The 19,530-nt window shown below is 45.1% G+C and overlaps 1 protein-coding gene across 1 annotated transcript in view; it reads left to right on the top strand.

Moving 5' to 3' along the window:
* Nucleotides 1-1,473: 1,473 nt before the first annotated feature.
* ccnf (cyclin F) overlaps nt 1,474-19,530 on the top strand; it is a 134,328-nt gene continuing 116,271 nt past the window's right edge. Inside the window, exon 1 of the mRNA XM_068056740.1 lies at nt 1,474-2,300. The gene's annotated coding sequence lies outside the window, so the exon portion shown is untranslated. The remainder of the gene's footprint in view (nt 2,301-19,530) is intronic.

Genomic DNA, 19,530 nt, shown 5'->3' with positions numbered 1-19,530 from the left:
TCAGTGGTGGTCAAGGTTTTAGAAACAACAATGAGGGAAAAAAGTCAACAGGCACATGGAGAGGTTTGATTTAATTAAGGAGAGCCGCGTGGATTTGTAAAAGGCAGCTTGTGCTGAAGAATCTAATTGAATTTTTTGATGAAGAAACTGAGAAGGTTGATGAAGGGAATTTAGTGGATATTGTTTATATGAATTTTAGGAACGTGCTTGACAAAGTACAACATAAAAGGCTGGTTAACCAAATAGAGGCTCGAGAAAGAGGAGAGTCAGTGTCAGTTTGGATAAAAAATTGGCTTGAGGGCAGAAAATAGTGAGTCGTGGTAAATGGTTGATTTTCGGTCTTGAGGATGATAGACAATGGTGTTCCCCAAGGGTCAGTGCTAGGACCACTTTTGTTTTGATATATACAAATGATTTGATATTGGAGTACAGAGTAAAATTTCAAAATTTGCCAATGATACCAAACTTGGAGGTGTGGCAAACAGTGAGGATGATACCAATTGACTGCAACAGGACATAGATAGACTAGCAGAATGGGCAGACATGTGGCAGATGGAATTTAATACAGAGAAGTGTGAGGTGATGCATTTTGGCAGAAGGGATAGGGAGAGACAGTATAGATTTAATGGCATGGTTTTAAAGAGTTTGCAGGGACAGAGGGACCTGGGAGTTCATGTACGTAGATCTTTGAAGGTGGCAGGACATATTGAGAGAGTCGTTAGCAAACCGTATGGGATCTTGGGCTTCATAAATAGAGGTATTGAATACAAAAGCAGGAAAGTTATGCTGAACCTTTATAAAGGTCTGGTTAGGCCAGAACTAGATTATTGCCTCCAATTCTGGTCACCACACTTCAGGAAGGATGTGTGGGTCCTTGAGAGGGTGCAGGAGAGATTTACCAGAATTGTTCCAGGGTTTAGGGAATTTAGCAACAAAAGCTGGGGTTGTTCTCTTTGGAGCAGAAGAGATTGAGTGGAGATCTGATGGAGGTGTACTAGTTTATGACAGATTGAGATTGTTATATTCAAGAAAGCCTGTTGGTAAAGGATAGTACTGGAGCCAGTCTTTACTCCATCTAACATTTATTTGCAGAGTGAAACATTACAAGCATACACCTCCTAACACAACCACACCCCAGTTTCAGTGAGTATCTTTTTATATCTGCTCAAGTGAAACTCCAATTAATGTCCTCCACCTGCATATAATTAAATACAATTGATATATAATTAATATAGATAAGAGACAAAGAAAAGCTGTTCTCATTAGTTAATGGTACAAGGATTAGGAGTCACAGATTTAAGATGCTGTTCTGTGCTGTATCATTCTATGATTGCAGCCTGGAAATTGCTACCCTTGTATCCATTTTATACAATATATTCTGTAAGGTTGATGGTGTGGGTAGCCTTCCTGCACTTTGCTGTCAGTTGCTATTTTGAAAGATATCAAAATGCTAGTCTGAGTTATGAATCTTCTAGGTTTGGGCCCTGAGCTGAACCAATTTTAAACCCAATTATGTTGCCACCTGTTAAAATATTCTCCACCTGGCATGGTCGGCAGCTAGATGGTCGGCCCTTTTCAATCACAGCCATGGGATATTAGTGTGGCCACTGATTGCTCTTCCTGGTGTTTAAATGCAGCAAAACGATAAATGTAAAACTCAATGTCAGGGGAGACAAAGGGGAGAAACATTTCCCACAGAAGAATCCTTGTCTGTCAATAAACACTCAAGTTGTGAATTAGGATTGGTGCAGGTCTGTCTGCTAACAGTTCTCTTTCACAGGGACAGGAAGGAAACTCCCAGCTCTCCAGCTGGGTGGATGTTTTGCAACATCTGATAGTTTGGATGGTGCAGCAAGGGCGATTGTTACCATGATCATTATTCCTTAGTGACAGGAAGCTGAGGTTTCCTCTGATGTCAAGCTCAAATTGATCCTGGGGCTGTCAACTCAAAGCCAGTGTCAGTCTAATGGGTGGATCTCCATTTGTGCTTTATAGGTTCCTGCAAAAGCACAAGCCGCACTATCTGCTCGAGTATCTCTGCTTCTTTATGTGCTGTCCTTGAGCCAGACTCTGCCCAGTACTGGAGCCAGACTATTTCCCTCTCTTCTGCTCCTATGGAAGGGGCTGCTTCCTCCTGTTTTTAAATATATAAAGTGCTAACATCATCAATGTCAGAAAATGCAAAGCATCAATGGGATGAGTTTAATGCTGTTGTCCGATCACCCAGCAACACCCTTCCATAATGAGGGAGCCCTCTTCCCTTCAGATGCACTCATTCCTGGAGAACTGAAGATGAAAAGGTAAAGACTTGGTGTGAATTAGTACACAGGCAGCAGAGTTTTGGATGCTCTCAAGTTAATGGAAGGTAGAACATAGATCAGGAGTGCGTTGGAACAGTCAAGTCTAGCGGTAACAAAGGCATGCATGAGGGTTTCTGCAGTAGATGAGCTGAGCCAGCATTTATTGCTGAGTGGAGTTGGACAATGTTTGGGAAGTGAAAGTAGGCAGTCTTGGTGATGGCGTGGATATGTTGTCAGAAAATCATCTTGGGTCAAATATGAAACCAAAGTTTAGCCACAGACAGTTGCTAGGGAGACAGATGGAGTCAGCTGATGTGATTGTGGTCTCCTTTGGTTATGGTTAGAAAAGAAAACGAGACTATAGAGAATGAAAACTGTTGCTGTTGAAAATTCAGTTGAAGTTCTCCCTTCTTAACAATAGAAACAAAGAATTTTTGAATAGTGACAACATCCAGGCTTGGAATGATAAGTGGCATGTATATTCATGCCACACAAGTGCCAGGCAATAACTATCCTTTAAGAGTGGATCTCCCCTTGACATACAATGGCATTACCATTGCTGAATCCCCCACCATCAATATCCTGGGGGTTACTATTGACCAGAAACATAACTGGACCAGTGTTACGACCATGGCGAGAGCAACGCACTGTTCATTCAGTCCCGTCACTCCACAGGTCGCAGCATATTTATAAGTTTTTACCAAAATCGGAAAAACAGCCAGATTAAACACTCTAGTAACACCAGAATGAAACAGACCAAACCAGGTATCTTTAGACAGCAACAAATTAACTATTTATTAAAAAGAACTAAATCTTAAACACTATTAAGATTAACCTATGTCTTGTAAGTTCTTAATTTAATATAACTCCCGCATTCACATACATACATACATTCAAAATAACAATTAATTGTTTTATAAAAAGTGTGGTTTTTAAGATTAGCTGTCTGTTAAGAAATAATAAAAATAACAAAGTCTTTGCGTTTTATGCTCCCGATGAATGAGATCTTCTAAGGTGAAGATAATCAGAGTTTATTCGAAGTCTCTATCTGGATTTGATGAAAATACTCTTTTAGATAGGCAAATAGTTCGGCTGCAGTAGCATTAAACAGTTCTTTCAACGATGAGCACAGCAACACAAATAATTTGTTGAAAAAGAAAAGCTTTTCTTCCTAACTCAGGGAATTAACTTGGCTTGTACCTTTGTAGAATTGTTCTTGAGAGAGAATAAATCAGCTCCTTTTCTCTTCAGTTCCTTGCTGGCTCATCTCTCAGAACTAAGTGCTTCAAACCGGTCCCTGCAAGCTCCACACACAGTCAAAATGGACACATGTGACCTGCTGTTGCTCAGGGTATCCAAAAATGCAGCTGTGGTACACTGTGTCCCCAGATTTCGAGAATCTTCTCCCCCTGAAAAGTGCACTGGTTTTTTTTTAACAGTCTTAAAGGCACACAGTTTTTTTAATTCGAGGACACAACCAGCCATATAAATATTGTGGCTACAAGAGCAGGTCAGAGGCTGGGAATTCTGCGGTGACTAACTCACCTCCTGGCTCTCCAAAGCCTGTCCACCATCTACAAGGCACAAGTCAGGAGTGATATAATACGCTCCACTTGCCTGGATGAGTGCAGCTCCAACAACACACAAGTAGCTCAACACCATCTGGGACAAAGCAGCCCGCTTGATTGGCACTCCATCCACCACTTGCAACGTTCACTCCCTCCATCACCGGCGCACAGTGGCAGCAGATGCACTGCAGCAACTTGCCAAGACTCCCTTGACAGCACCTTCCAAACCCACAACCTCTACCACCTAGAAGGACAAGGGCAGCAGATGCATGGAAACACCACCACCTGCAAGTTCCCCTCTGAGTCACACACCATCCTGACTTGGAAATATATCACTGTTCCTTCACTGTTGCTGGGTCAAAATCCTGGAACTCCCTAACAACACTGTGGGTGTACATACATCACATGGACTGCAACGGTTCAAGAAGGCAGCTCACCACCACCTTCTCAAGGGCAATTAGAGATGGGCAATAAATGCTGGTCTTGCCCACATCTCAGGAAGAAATAAAAAGTGTAATGTTTGCTATAGTCGCTTGGTAATGCAGAACTTGAGTAATGCTGATAAAAGAAACATGTTGTTGAAGTTTCAAAGTGAGCAACAATTTATACTGGATAAGAAAAGGGTGCTGATTGGTTGGCAAGTTGACTCTGGACGAGGCGTTGCCATGGAGAATGTACCGAGGAACTATTGTACTCCACGCTTTTGTTTAATTCGGAAAAGGCATAAAACCTGGACATGTTCCTTTTGCCTGCAGAGGACAGGTCGCTGCCTATGAATATATGTAGTTTTAGCAAGTGTAAGTGAGCCACATTGCGAGTTCGACTGGTAATCTTAAATTGGTTGTTAGTGTAATTCTTAGCACACTTGGGATTGTCAGTATGTGCTGTCGAATCGCAGAATCACATCTAATGTTAGAGACATTCTGTTCAGAGTTTTGCAAGTAAGGGCTGCTTGAGTATGGATAGTACTCTGCCTATTGTGGCAAGTAACTCACCTCCTGACTCCCCAAAGCCTGTCCACCATCTACAAGGCACAAGTCAGGAGTGTGATGGAATACTCTCCACTTGCCTGGATGGGTGCAGCTCCAACAACACTCAAGAAGCTCGACACCATCCAGGACAAAGCAGCCCGCTTGATTGGCACCCTATCCACAAACTTTCGCTCCCTCCACCACCAACACACAGTGACAGAGATGCACTGCTGCCACGCACCAAGGCTTCTCAGACAGCACCTTCCAAACCTGTGACCTCTACCAAATAGAAGGACAAGGGCAGCAAATGCATGGGAACACCACCACCTGCAAGTTCCCCTCCAAGTCACACACCATCCTGACTTGAACTATATCACCGTTCCTTCACTGTTGCTGGGTCAAAATCCTGGAACTCCCTTCCTAACAGCACTGTGGGTGTACCTACCTCACATGGACTGCAGCGATTCAAGAAGGCAGCTCATCACCACCTTCTCAAGGGCAATTAAGGATGGGCAATAAATGCTGGCCTAGCCAGCGACACCCACATCCCATGGATGAATAAAAAAAATTGCGAACAATCGAAGGGATGTGCTGTGTGATACGATCCGCCAGTTGTTGGGGCGTACAGTCTACGTACCTGGCACTACACTGGAACTGGAATTCATATACCATGTTACTCGTTTGTGTGGTAGGCAGAATGTCTTTTGCTTGATGGCAGCATCCTGTTAGTGGAAAATACCACTTGTGTTGCTACTGCATAGTAGCAGCGTAAAAAGGCTAGCTTCACCTGTTGCTCAAGTTTTTTGAGATACCTTCTAATACTAACACCCAATTTAAAATTATCAGTTGGGCTCACAATGTGTCTCACTATGCTTGCTAGAAGCTATATATATTCATATGCAGGGACCTGTCTTCAGCAGACAAAAGGAACATATCTAGGTTTTGCACCTTTTTTGAATTAAACAAAAGCGTGGGGAACAATAGTTCCCTGGTGCATTCTCCATGCTAACCAATCAGCACCCTTTTCTCATGCAGTATAAATTGTTGCTCTCTCTGAAATTTGGTAATGTTTGCTTGTTAGTCAAAGATAGTATAAGCTAGCAAGCTCACCTCAAGTACGACATGCTCCGCTTCCACATACTCATCCCCTTAGTAACATTTTGGGATTTTAGCTGTTTGGCCTCATGGATTTTGGTTTAATTTATATTATGATCTTTGGAAGTTAGGTTCTGTTCATAAAGAGTTGATTCAGACTCACACACACAATCTAGGATGTTGTTTCAGACAAATTGGTTGGGCTACCATACAAGTGTGCATTCTCATACAACTTGTGCTACAGATGCTAGAGCTCTTTGTACCTTTATTTCAAGAATGTTTTTCATTCGATAGGCCCAACAAGGGAGCTTAGTTAAACAAATATTATATATCCTTAGATTTGGGAATGGTCCCATCAGATTGGAAGTTGGTAAATGTTACACCACTTTTCAAGAAAGGAGGGAGAGAGAAAACTGTGACTACAGGCCAGCTAGCCTATCATCAGTCGTTGGGAAAATGCTGGGAACTATTATTAAGGAAGTCTTAACAATGCATTTAGAAAAGCATAGGATGATTAGAACAAGTCAACATGGTTTTACTAAAGGGAAACCCTGTTTGATAAATTTATTTGAGTTTTTTGAGGATGTAACTAGTAGGGTAGATAAAGGGGAACCAGTAGATGTTGTATACCTGGATTTCCAAAAGGCATTCGCGAAGGTGCCACACAAAAAGTTAATAGGCAAGATAAGTGCTCATGGAGTTGAGGGTAATATATTAGCATGGATAGAGAGTTGGTTAAAGGACAGGAAGCAAATAATTGGCATAAACGGGGCATTTTCAAGTTGGCAGGCAGTGAATAGTGGAGTGCCGCAAGGATCAGTGCTGGGACCTCAGCTATTTACAATCTATATCAATGACTGAGATAAAGAGACAGAGAGTAATGTATCTAAGTTTGTTGATGATACAAAGGTAGGTGGAAAAGTCAGCTGCAGGGAGGACATAGAGAGGCTGCAAAGAGATGTAGACAGGTTAAGTGAGTGGGCAACAAGATGGCAGATGGAATATAATGTTGGGAAGTGTGAAGTTATTCACTTTGGTTATAAGAATATAAAAGCAGAATATTTTTTTTAAAGGTGTGAAACTTCTAAGTGTTGCATTCAAAGAGACTTGGGTGTGCTCATATGTGGAACGCAAAATGCAGGTACAACAAGCAATTAGGAAAGCAAATGGCATGTTGGCCTTTATTACAAGGGGATTGGAGTACAGGAATAAAGAAGTCTTGCTACAACTGCACAGGGTTTTGGTGAGGCCAAATCTGGAGTACTCTGTGCAGTTTTGGTCTCCACATTTAAGAAAGAATGTACTTGCATTGGAGGTGGAACAGCGAAGGTTCCTTGGGATGAGGGGGTTGTCCTATGATGAGAGACTAAGTAAATTGCTCCTGTGTTCTCTGGAGTTTAGAAGAATGAGGTGTGATCTCATTGAAACATACAAGACTCTGAAGGGGCTGGATTGGGTAGACGCTGAGAGATTGTTTCTGCTGGTCGAGGAATCTAAAACACAGGGCACAGTCTCAGGATATGGAGCCAATCATTTAGGACTGAGATGAGGAGAAATTACTTCACTCATAGCGTTGCGAAACCTTTGGAATTCTCTATTCCTGAGGGTCGAGGATGCTCCATCGTTGAATACTGTTACAGCCAGGTGAGGAGGTGTTCACAGTCGCCCTTTTTGCCCTTCCTCTTTGACCACAACAGGGTTTATTCCTTTTTTAAAAACAGTAGTTGGGCTTACCACCTCAGTGAGAGTTTTACCTTATACCTTTAACGTGATTGTGAAAGGACAGGCTTTCTTGAATTGAAACAAGACAGGTAAGTTTATTATATTCAACAAGCTAAACCGGATAAACAATAATAAAAAAAGAACGCTACACATTCACGCACACATTCACACGAGGATCTCACACACACACACAAATAGATTACAAAGTGGAAGATAGGCTTTTTGGTTGTATTAAAGTCCGGAATAAATAAAGTTAAATACACAGTCTGAGGTCAGATGATTTGGTGGTCTTCCGACTGGACTTGTATTGTTGAAGTCTTGGCTGGTCAAAGTGCGTTTTGCTCAGGGTTTTCTTGGAAGTAGAATTGTAGTTGGCTGTCCTCCCCTAGTCTCTGGTTGTAGCAGTTTGTAGGCTTGGTGGGTCCACAGTCGCAGGCAGTTTTCAAACTTGATTTTTTCTGGAGAGAGAGAGAGAAAGGGAGGCACACAGCCTTCTCTGCTTCTCAGTTACTGCTTGTCTCTTTGTAACAAAACTCCCAGTTTCACACTGCCTGGAGAGATGGTCACATGGTTCTCTCAATCCTCTTTTTTTTTTATTCATTCATGAGATGTGGGCGTCACTGGCTATGCCAGCATTTATTGCTCATCCCTAATTGCCCTTGAGAAGGTGGTGGTGAGCTGCCTTCTTGAACCGCTGCAGTCCATGTGAGGTAGGTACACCCACAGTGCTGTTAGGAAGGGAGTTCCAGGATTTTGACCCAGCGACAGTGAATGAACGGCGATATCGTTCCAAGTCAGGATGGTGTGTGACTTGGAGGGGAACGTGCAGGTGGTGATGTTCCCATGCATTTGCTGCCCTTGTCCTTCGAGGTGGTAGATGTCGTGGGTTTGGAAGGTGCTGTCCAAGGAGCCTTGGTGCGTTGCTGCAGTGCATTTTGTGGATGGTACACACTGCTGCTACTGTGCGTCAGTGGTGGAGGGAGTGAATGTTTGTGGATGGTGTACCAATCAAGCAAGTTGCTTTGTCCTGGATGGTGTCGAGCTTCTTGAGTGTTGTTGGGGCTGTACCCATCCAGGCAAGTGGAGAGTATTCCATCACACTCCTGACTTGTGCCTTGTAGATGGTGGACAGGCTTTGGGGAGTTAGGAGCTGAGTTACTCGCCGCAGGATTCCTAGCCTCTGACCTGCTCTTATAGCCACGGTATTTATATGGCTACTCCAGTTCAGTTTCTGGTCAATGGTGGCCCCTAGGATGTTGATAATGGGAGGTTCAGTGATGGTAATGCCATTGAATGTCACAGGGAGACGGTTAGATTCTCGCTTGTTGGAGATGGTCATTGCCTGGCACTTGTGTGGTGCAAATGTTACTTGCCACTTATCAGCCCAAGTCTGGATATTGTCCAGGTCTACACAGACTGCTTCAGTATTTGAGGAGTCACAAATGGTGCTGAACATTGTGCAATCATCAGCGAACATCCCCACTTCTGACCTTATGATTGAAGGAAGGTCATTGATGAAGCAGCTGAAGATGGTTGGGCCTAGGACACTACCCTGAGGAACTCCTGCAGTGATGTCCTGGAGCTCAGATGATTGACCTCCAACAACCACAACCTTCTTCCTTTGTGCTAGGTATGACTCTAACTAGCAGAGAGTTTTCCCCCTGATTCCCATTGACCTCAGTTTTGCTAGGGCTTCTTGATGCCATACTCGGTCAAATGCTGCCTTGATGTCAAGGGCAGATACTCTCACCTCACCTCTTGAGTTCTGCTCTTTTGTCCATGTTTGAACCAAGGCTGTAATGAGGTCAGGTGCTGAGTGGCCCTGTCGGTATCCAAACTGGGTATCACCGAGCAGGTTATTGTTAAGCAAGTGCTGCTTGATGGCACTGTTGATGACACCTTCCATCACTTTGCTGATGATTGAGAGTAGACTGATGGGGCGGTAACTGGCCAGGTTGGACTTGTCCTGCTTTTTGTGTACAGGACATACCTGGGCAACTTTCCACATTGCCGGGTAGATGCCAGTGTTGTAGCTATACGGGAACAGCTTGGCTAGGGATGCAGCAAGGTCTGGAGCACAGTTGTTCAGTACTGTTGCCGGAATATTGTCAGGACCCATAGCCTTTGCTGTGTCCAGTGCCTTCAGTCGTTTCTTGATATCACGCGGAGTGAATCGAATTGGCTGAAGTCTGGCATCTGTGATGCTGGGGACTTCAGGAAGGGGCCAAGATGGATCATCAACTCGGCACTTCTGGCTGAAGATTGTTGCAAATGCTTCTGCCTTATCTTTTGCACTGATGTGCTGGGCACCCCATCATTGAGGATGGGGATATTTGTGGAGCCACCTCCTCCAGTTAGTTGTTTAATTGTCCACCACCATTCACAGCTGGATGTGGCAGGACTGCAGAGCTTAGATCTGATCCGTTGGTTATAGAACATTACAGCGCAGTACAGGCCCTTCAGCCCTCGATGTTGCGCCGACCTGTGAAACCATCTGACCTACACTATTCCATTTTCATCCATATGTCTATCCAATGACCACTTAAATGCCCTTAAAGTTGGCGAGTCTACTACTGTTGGAGGCAGGGCGTTCCACGCCCCTACTACTCTCTGTGTAAAGAAACTACCTCTGACATCTGTCCTATATCTATCACCCCTCAACTTAAAGCTATGTCCCCTCGTGTTTGCCATCACCATCCGAGGAAAAAGGCTCTCACTATCCACCCTGTCCAATCCTCTGATTATCTATATGTCTCTATTAAGTCACCTCTTCTCCTCCTTCTCTCTAACGAAAACAACCTCAAGTCCCTCAGCCTTTCCTCGTAAGACCTTCCCTCCATACCAGGCAACATCCTAGTAAATCTCCTCTGCACCTTTTCCAAAGCTTCCACATCCTTCCTATAATGCGGTGACCAGAACTGCACGCAATACTCCAGGTGCGGCCGCACCAGAGTTCTGTACAGCTGCAGCATGACCTCGTGGCTCCTAAACTCGATCCCCCTACTAATAAAAGCTAACACACCATATGCCTTCTTAACAGCTCTATTAACCTGGGTGGCAACTTTCAGGGATTTATGTACCTGGACACCAAGATCTCTCTGCTCATCTACACTACCAAGAATCTTCCCATTAGCCCAGTATTCTGCAATCCTGTTACCCCTTCCGAAGTGAATCACCTCACACTTTTCCGCATTAAACTCCATTTGCCATCTCTCAGCCCAGCTCTGCAGCCTATCTATGTCCTTCTGTAACCTGCAACATCCTTCGGCACTATCCACAACTCCACCGACCTTAGTGTCATCCGCAAATTTACTAACCCACCCTTCTACACCCTCATCCAGGTCATTTATAAAAATGACAAACAGCAGTGGCCCCAAAACAGATCCTTGCGGTACACCACTAGAAACTATACTCCAGGATGAACATTTACTATCAACCACCACCCTCTGTCTTCTTTCAGCTAGCCAATTTCTGATCCAAAGCACTAATTCACCTTCAATCCCATACTTCTGTATTTTCTGCAATAGCCTACCGTGGGGAACTTTATCAAATGCCTTACTGAAATCCATATAGACCACATCCACGGCTTTACCCTCATCCACCTGTTTGGTCACCTTGTCAAAAAACTCAATAAGGTTTGTGAGGCACGACCTACCCTTCACAAAACCGTGCTGACTATCGCTAATGAACTTATTCTTTTCAAGATGATTATAAATCCTATCTCATAACCTTTTCCAACATTTTACCCACAACCGAAGTAAGGCTCACAGGTCTATAATTACCAGGGCTGTCTCTACTCCCCTTCTTGAACAAGGGGACAACATTTGCTATCCTCCAGTCTTCCGGCACTGTTCCTGTCGACAATGACGACATAAAAATCAAGGACAAAGGCTCTGCAATCTCCTCCCTGGCTTCCCAGAGAATCCTAGGATAAATCCCATCTGGCCCAGGGGACTTATCTATTTTCACACTTTCCAAAATTGCTAACACCTCCTCCTTGTGAACCTCAATCCCATCTAGCCTAGTAGTCTGTATCTCAGTATTCTCCTCGACAACATTTTCTTTCTCCACTGTAAATACTGACGCAAAATATTCATTTAACACTTCCCCTATCTCCTCCGATTCCACACACAACTTCCCACTACTATCCTTGATTGGCCCTAACCTATCTCTAGTCATTCTTTTATTCCTGATATACCTATAGAAAGCCTTAGGGTTTTCTTTGATCCTATCCGCCAATGACTTCTCGTGTCCTCTCCTTGCTCTTCTTATCTCTCCCTTTAGATCCTTCCTGGCTAGCTTGTAACTCTCAAGCGCCCTAACTGAGCCTTCACGTCTCATCCTAACAGAAGCCTTCTTATGCCTCTTGACAAGCTCTTCAACTTCTTTGGTAAACCACGGCTCCCTCGCTCGACAACTTCCTCCCTGCCTGACAGGTACATACTTATCAAGGACACGCAGTAGCTGCTCCTTGAATAAGCTCCACATTTCGATTGTGCCCATCCCCTGCAGTTTCCTTCCCCATCCTACGCATCCTAAATCTTGCCTAATCGCATCATAATTTCCTTTCCCCCAGCTATAATTCTTGCCCTGCTGTCTATGCCTGTCCCTGCCCATCGCTAAGGTAAACCTAACGAATTGTGATCACTATCACCAAAGTGCTCACCAACTTCTAAATCTAACACCTGGCCGGGTTCATTACCCAGTACCAAATCCAATGTGGCATCGCCCCTGGTTGGCCTGTCTACATACTGTGTCAGAAAACCCTCCTGCACACACTGGACAAAAACAGACCCATCTAAAGTACTCGAACTATAGTATTTCCAGTCAATATTTGGAAAGTTAAAGTCCCCCATAACCACTACCCTGTTACTCTCGCTCCTGTCAAGAATCATCTTTGCTATCCTTTCCTCTACGTCTCTGGAACTATTTGGAGATCTATAGAAAACTCCCAACAGGGTGACCTCTCCTCTCCTGTTTCTAACCTCGGCCCAGACTACCTCAGTAGATCGCTTAGCTCTGTCTATCGCATGCTGCTTACACAGCTTGGCATGCAGATAGTCCTGTGTTGTAGCTTCACTAGGTTGACACCTCATTTTGAGGTGTGCCTGGTGCTGCTCCCGGCATGCCCTCCTGCACTCCAAATTGAACCAGGGTTGGTCTCCTGGCTTGATGGTAATGGTAGAGTGGGGAATATACTGGGCCATGAGGTTACAGATTGTGGTTGAGTACAATTCTGCTGCTGCTGATGGCCCACAGTGCCTCATGGATGCCCGGATTTGCATTGCTAGATCTGTTCGAAATCTATCCCATTTAGCACGGTGATAGTGCCACACAACATGATGGACGGTATCCTCAATGTGAAGGCGGGACTTTGTCTCCACAAGGACTGTGTGGTGGTCACTCCTGCCAATACAGTCATGGACAGAAGCATCTGCAGCAGGCAAATTGGTGAGGACAAGGTCAAGTATGTTTTTCCCTCTTGTTGGTTCCTCCACCACCTGCCGCAGACCCAGTCTAGCAGCTATGTCCTTTAGTACTCAGCCAGCTCAGTCAGTAGTGTTGCTACCGAGCCACTCTTGGTGATGGACGTTGAAATCCCCCACCCAGAGTACATTTTGTGCCCTTGCCATCCTCAGTGCTTCCTCCGGGTGGTGTTCAGCATGGAGGAGTACTGACTCATCAGCTGAGGGGGGGCGGTAGGTGGTAATCAGTAGGAGGTTACCTTGCCCATGTTTGACCTGATGCCATGAGACTTCATGGGGTCCGGAATTGATGTTGAGGACTCCCAGGGCAACTCCCTCCCTATTGTAGACCACTGTGCCACCACCTCTGCTGGGATAGTGATTGCTGGGATAGTGATTGCAGTGTCTGGGACATTGTCTGTATGGTATGATTCCGTGAGTATGACTATGTCAGGCTGTTGCTTGACTAGTCTGTGGGCAGCTCTCCCAACTTTGGCACAAGCCCCCAGATGTTAGAACAAAGAACAGTACAGCACAGGAACAGGCCATTCGGCCCTCCAAGCCTGCGTCGATCTTGATGCCTGCCTAAACTAACACCTTCTGCACTTCCGGGGCCCATATCCCTCTATTCCCTTCCTATTCATGTATTTGTCAAGATGTCTCTTAAACGTCGCTATCGTATCTGCTTTCACCACCTCCCCTGGCAGCAAGTTCCAGGCACTCACCACCCTCTGTGTAAAAAACTTGCCTCGCACATCCCCCCTAAACTTTGCCCCTCGCACCTTAAACCTATGTCCCCTATTAACTGACTCTTCCATCCTGGGAAAAAGCTTCTGACTATCCACTCTGTCCATGCCGCTCATAACTTTGTAAACCTCTATCATGTCGCCCCTCCACCTCTGTCGTTCCAGTGAAAACAATCTGAGTTTTTCCAACCTCTCCTCATAGCTAATGCCCTCCAGACCAGGCAACATCCTGGTAAACCTCCTCTGTATCCTCTCCAAAGCCTCCACGTCCTTCTGGTAGTGTGGCGACCAGAATTGCACGCAATATTCTAAGTGTGGCCTAACTAAAGTTCTGTCCAGTTGCAACATGACTTGCCAATTTTTATACTCTATGCCCTGACCGATGAAGGCAAGCATGCCGTATGCCTTCTTGACTACCTTATCCACCTGTGTTGCCACTTTCAGTGACCTGTGGACTTGTACGCCCAGATCTCTCTGCCTGTCAATACTCCTATGGGTTCTGCCATTTATTGTATACCTCCCACCTGCATTAGACCTTCCAAAATGCATTACCTCACATTTGTCCGGATTAAACTCCATCTGCCATTTCTCCGCCCAAGTCTCCAACCGATCTATATCCTGCTGTATCCTCTGACAATCCTCATCATTATCCGCAACTCCACCAACCTTTGTGTCGTCCGCAAACTTACTAATCAGACCAGCTACATTTTCCTCCAAATCATTTATATATACTACAAACAGCAAAGGTCCCAGCACTGATCCCTAGTCACACTAGTCACATCCCTCCATTCAGAAAAACACCCATCCACTGATACCCTTTGTCTTCTATGACCGAGCCAGTTCTGTATCCATCTTGCCAGCTCACCTCTGATCCCGTGTGACTTCACCTTTTGTACCAGTCTGCCATGCGGGAGGACTTTGTTAGTAAGGAGGACTTTGCAGAGTCATCAGGGCTAGGTTTGCTGTTGTAGTTTCGGGTGCCTAGGTGGATGCCGGGTGGTCTGTCTGGTTTCATTCCTTTTTATTGACTTTGTAGCGGTTAGGTACAACTGATTGGCTTGCTCGGCCATTTCACAGGGCATGTAAGAGTTAACCACATTGCTGTGGGTCTGGAGTCACATGGAGGCCAGACCAGGTAAGGACAGCAGATTTCCTTCCCTAAAGGACATTAGTGAACCAGATGGGTTTTTACAACAATCGACAATGATTTCATGGCCATCATTAGACTAGTTTTTAATTCCAGATTTATTAATTAAATTCAAATTCCACCTTCTGCGGTGGTGGGTTTCGAATCCATGTCTCCAGATCAATACCCTGGGTCTCTGGGTTACTAGTCCAGTGATAATACCACTACACCACTGCCTTTGTTTTTAATGAGGTCCAAAGTCTAAAATCTAACACCTCTCTCAGATGGTAGTGTCAGTGTTGACCCCTGGAGGGACGTCTCCACTTATAAATGCCTCGAGATGGGTCTAAATGTCCCGCTAACGAGGGTGATCTGGATAATTACTCAGTTAGCCAAAGCATTGTCCTGGCTGGGCTTCTTGTTAGGCTTGTGTCTCTAATTCAATCTCCCGGTATTTCAGATGCAAATTGCGGTGGCCATCTTGGTTGTTAGTTTATTTTTAAAGTTAACTGTAGGATTTTTTTCCAGAAAAGGTTTAATGTAAGTTTTCAACCGATGATTTAATATTTCTCATTTGGCATATAGTGTTTACTTGACACCTCCGCACCATGTGGAATGAAATGTGACAATAGGAACATTTCATTCCATGTGGGCGGGAAAAAGAAAATGCACATTCATTCTCAACACTCACTCCTCAAATTCACTCATTAATCTCAGAAATTGCTGCAGCTGGCTTTGTCTCCAACAGCTATGATGATTTAATAATTTTTGGAGTTTTGTCTGAGATGGTTATGTGTTGTCAAATGGAGTTAAAGTTTCTCTAGTATCAATTTGTAATACCCGGGGGATGTGCATCTCAATAAACATGTGGTTGTTGGTGAAGCTTGGGGTCTGCGAATTTCCATTATTTCTTAAGGTAAGTTCTCCTATAGGTACAAGCTTTAACCCCTCAACTGCTGTTTTTGCAACACATGGCTTTAACCATTCAGGTTCCAGCACCTTGATAATTTTTCTCCCTATAGTGGCAGTGGGTAATAAATTTGTTTTTAGCCCCTGTGAGGTGTCTGAGATTTCCTCTGGGTCCTTGTTCTTGATGAATTCTGAATTAAAATTGCTGGGTTTGATTAGCTTTGGGTTTGGGACCTGATAATTGGGTTCTTCAGTGGGTAAATCCACACTGACCTTACTTTTAGTTTTCTGGTGAGTCACACAAGTGCTGTTTATTTTAGGGCATTTTTCTTTTCCTTATCCCTTTACTGTGGGGAGGGTCCCTTTGCTAATCTGCCCCCTGTCCTCTGAGACATACCTGCTCATAGGTGTCTGTCCAGCTTTCACTGCACTCCCCTGAGGCACTTCAACTGGATGAGACATATACCTAACTGTTGATCTGCATTTTTGGGAACTTTCCTTATCCCTGTAGTTTTCAGTAAATGCTGTTAGCTGCCTTCTTAGGGTGCCTCCTTGTCCTGCACTTAATTAGGAGAGTGGGGTGTTTAATTTTCCCAACATTTCAGGCTTGGCTAACCGGACAGTAGGGGGTTCCATTTGGGAAGCCTCCTGGCCCTCCTCTAACCTGTCCTCTCTGTCCTTTTCTTCCCCTTCCTCCCTAACTGTCTGACAGACCTGTGCTTGTCTGTCCCCTTTTGTTTTCAGCAAGGGTCCCTCACAATCCACCAGCACTCTGCTGTGGGGGTTCCCGAAAAGACAGTATGGGAATTACGGGTTCCGAAGAAGGGTCACTGACCCGGAACGTTAACTCTGCTTCTCTCTCCACAGATGCTGCCAGACCTGCTGAGTATTTCCAGCATTTCTTGTTTTCAGATTTCCAGCATCCGCACTATTTTGCTTTTATATATGGGAATTAGGGATGCAGGTTTTATTACAGGTTGGGGCTTCCCCACAACCTGGCGCATGTATCAGATTTTACAGAACCCCACCACATCTATGTGGAGTTTTGGACAATCAAACTGCTGTCTTATGCGGGCTTTGGTTTCTCCTACACCGACATGTCCAGCCATTGGAAGTGCGTGGGTATTCATTACTGTACCTCAGCTGCACCACTATCTGGTGAACCACTGTCCACTGTTCATCCGCAGATTTGTGAGGAGGTCTCCACTTCCTCATCAGCACCTCATTCTTCAAACAGTCGCACTCAGGAACTCCCTCTGCTTCAGTTTCAGTTTGGGCAGTCTGTGCTAACTTCTTTAATACTGGGTCGGCTTAGATTAGAGATACAGCACTGAAACAGGCCCTTCGCCCCACCGAGTCTGTGCCGACCATCAACCACCCATTTATACTAATCCTATATTCCTACCAAACATCCCCACCTGTCCCTATATTTCCCTACCACCTACCTATACTAGTGACAATTTATAATGGCCAATTTACCTACCAACCTGCAAGTCTTTTGGCTTGTGGGAGGAAACCGGAGCACCCGGAGAAAACCCACGCAGACACAGGGAGAACTTGCAAACTCCACACAGGCAGTACCCAGAATCGAACCCGGGTCCCTGCAGCTGTGAGGCTGCAGTGCTAACCACTGTGCCACTGTGCCGCCTCAACTAGGGAAGATTTATCTCAGCGTTCCTTTGGGTCCTCTAACTCCCCAAAGGAGGTTTCAGATAACCAGACAGTAGGGTCATCCGTCTACAGTGCCAGTTCTCCTCCTGCAACTGCTCTGTCTCCCTGACTTATAGAGTCATAGAGTCGTACAGCATAGAGACAGGCCCTTCGGCCCACCGCATCCATGCCGACCATCATGCCTATCTATACTAATCCCACCTGCCTCTATTAATTCCATATCCCTCTATGCCTTGCTCATTCAAGTACCTGTCCAGATGCCTCTTAAATGTCGCTACTGTTTCTGCCTCCACCACCTCCTCAGGCAGCTCATTCCAGATACGCACTATTCTTTGTGTGAAAAATTTACCCCTCTGATCCCCTTTAAACCTCCTCCCTCTCACCTTAAATCTATGCCCTCTAGTTTTAGCCACCCCGACCATGGGAAACAGACTCTGGCTATCTACCCTATCTATGCCTCTCATAATTTTATATACCTCTCAGAATCACAGAATAATACAGTGCAGAAGAGGCCCTTCGGCCCATCGAGTCTGCACCGATGCATTAAAGACACCGGACCTGTCTACCTAATCCCATTTGCCAGCACTTGGCCTATAGCCTTGAATGCAATGACGTGCCAAGTGCTCATCCAGGTACTTTTTAAAGGATGTGAGGCAGCCCGCCTCTACCACCCTCCCAGGCAAGGCATTCCAGACCATCACCACCCTCTGGGTAAAAAAGTTCTTCCTCAAATCCCCCTTAAACCTCCCACCCCTCACCTTAAACTTGTGACCCCTCGTAACTGACCCTTCAACTAAGGGGAACAGCTGCTCCCTATCCACCCTGTCCATGCCCCTCATAATCTTGTACACCTCGATCAGGTCACCCCTCAGTCTTCCCTGCTCCAGCGAAAACAACCCAAGCCTATCCAACCTCTCTTCATAGCTTAAATGTTCCATCCCAGGCAACATCCTGGTGAATCGCCTCTGCACCCCCTCCAATGCAATCACATCCTTCCTATAATGTGGTGACCAGAATTGCACACAGTACTCCAGCTGTGGCCTTACCAAAGTTCTGTACAACTCCAACATGACCTCCCTGCTTTTGTAATCTATGCTTCAATTGATAAAGGCAAGTGTCCCATATGCCTTTTTCACCACCCTATTAACCTGCCCTTCTGCCTTCAGAGATCTATGGACAAACACGCCAAGTTCCTCGCAACTTCCCAGTGTCAGGCCATTCATTGAATACTTCCGTGTCGCATTACTCCTTCCAAAGTGTATCACCTCACACTTTTCAGCGTTAAATTCCATCTGCCACTTTTCTGCCCATTTGACCATCCCGTCTATATCTTCCTGTAACTCAAGACACTCCACCTCACTGTTAATCACTCGGCCAATCTTTGTGTCATCCACGAACTTACTGATCCTACCCCCCACATAGTCATCTATGTCGTTTATATAAATGACAAACAATAGGGGACCCAGCACAGATCCCTGTGGTATGCCACTGGACACTGGCTTCCAGTCACTAAAACAGCCGTCTGTCATCACTCTCTGTCTCCTGCAGCTAAGCCAATTTTGAATCCACCTTATCAAGTTACCTTGTATCCCATGTGCATTTGCTTTCTTGATAAGTCTCCCATGTGGGACCTTGTCAAAGGCTTTTCTGAAACCCATGTAAACTACATCAACTGCACTACCCTCATGTACACACCTGGTCACATGCTCAAAAAATTCAATCAAATTTGTTAGGCATGACCTCCCTCTAACAAAGCCATGCTGACTTTCCTAATCAAATTTTGCCTCTCCAAGTGGAGATAGATTCTATCCTTCAGAATTTTCTCCAATAGTTTCCCTACCACTGACGTGAGACTCACTGGTCTGTAGTTCCCTGGCTTATCTCTACAACCTTTCTTAAATAGTGGAACCACATTAGCTGGTCTCCAGTCCTCTGGCACCTCCCCCGTGGCCAGAGA

This window comes from Heterodontus francisci, chromosome 24 (assembly GCF_036365525.1).
Source record: "Heterodontus francisci isolate sHetFra1 chromosome 24, sHetFra1.hap1, whole genome shotgun sequence".
In the NCBI taxonomy this organism is placed as follows: Eukaryota; Metazoa; Chordata; class Chondrichthyes; order Heterodontiformes; family Heterodontidae; genus Heterodontus; species Heterodontus francisci.
Note: the sequence above shows the minus strand (reverse complement) of the source record. Positions and strands in the feature narration are given on the sequence as shown.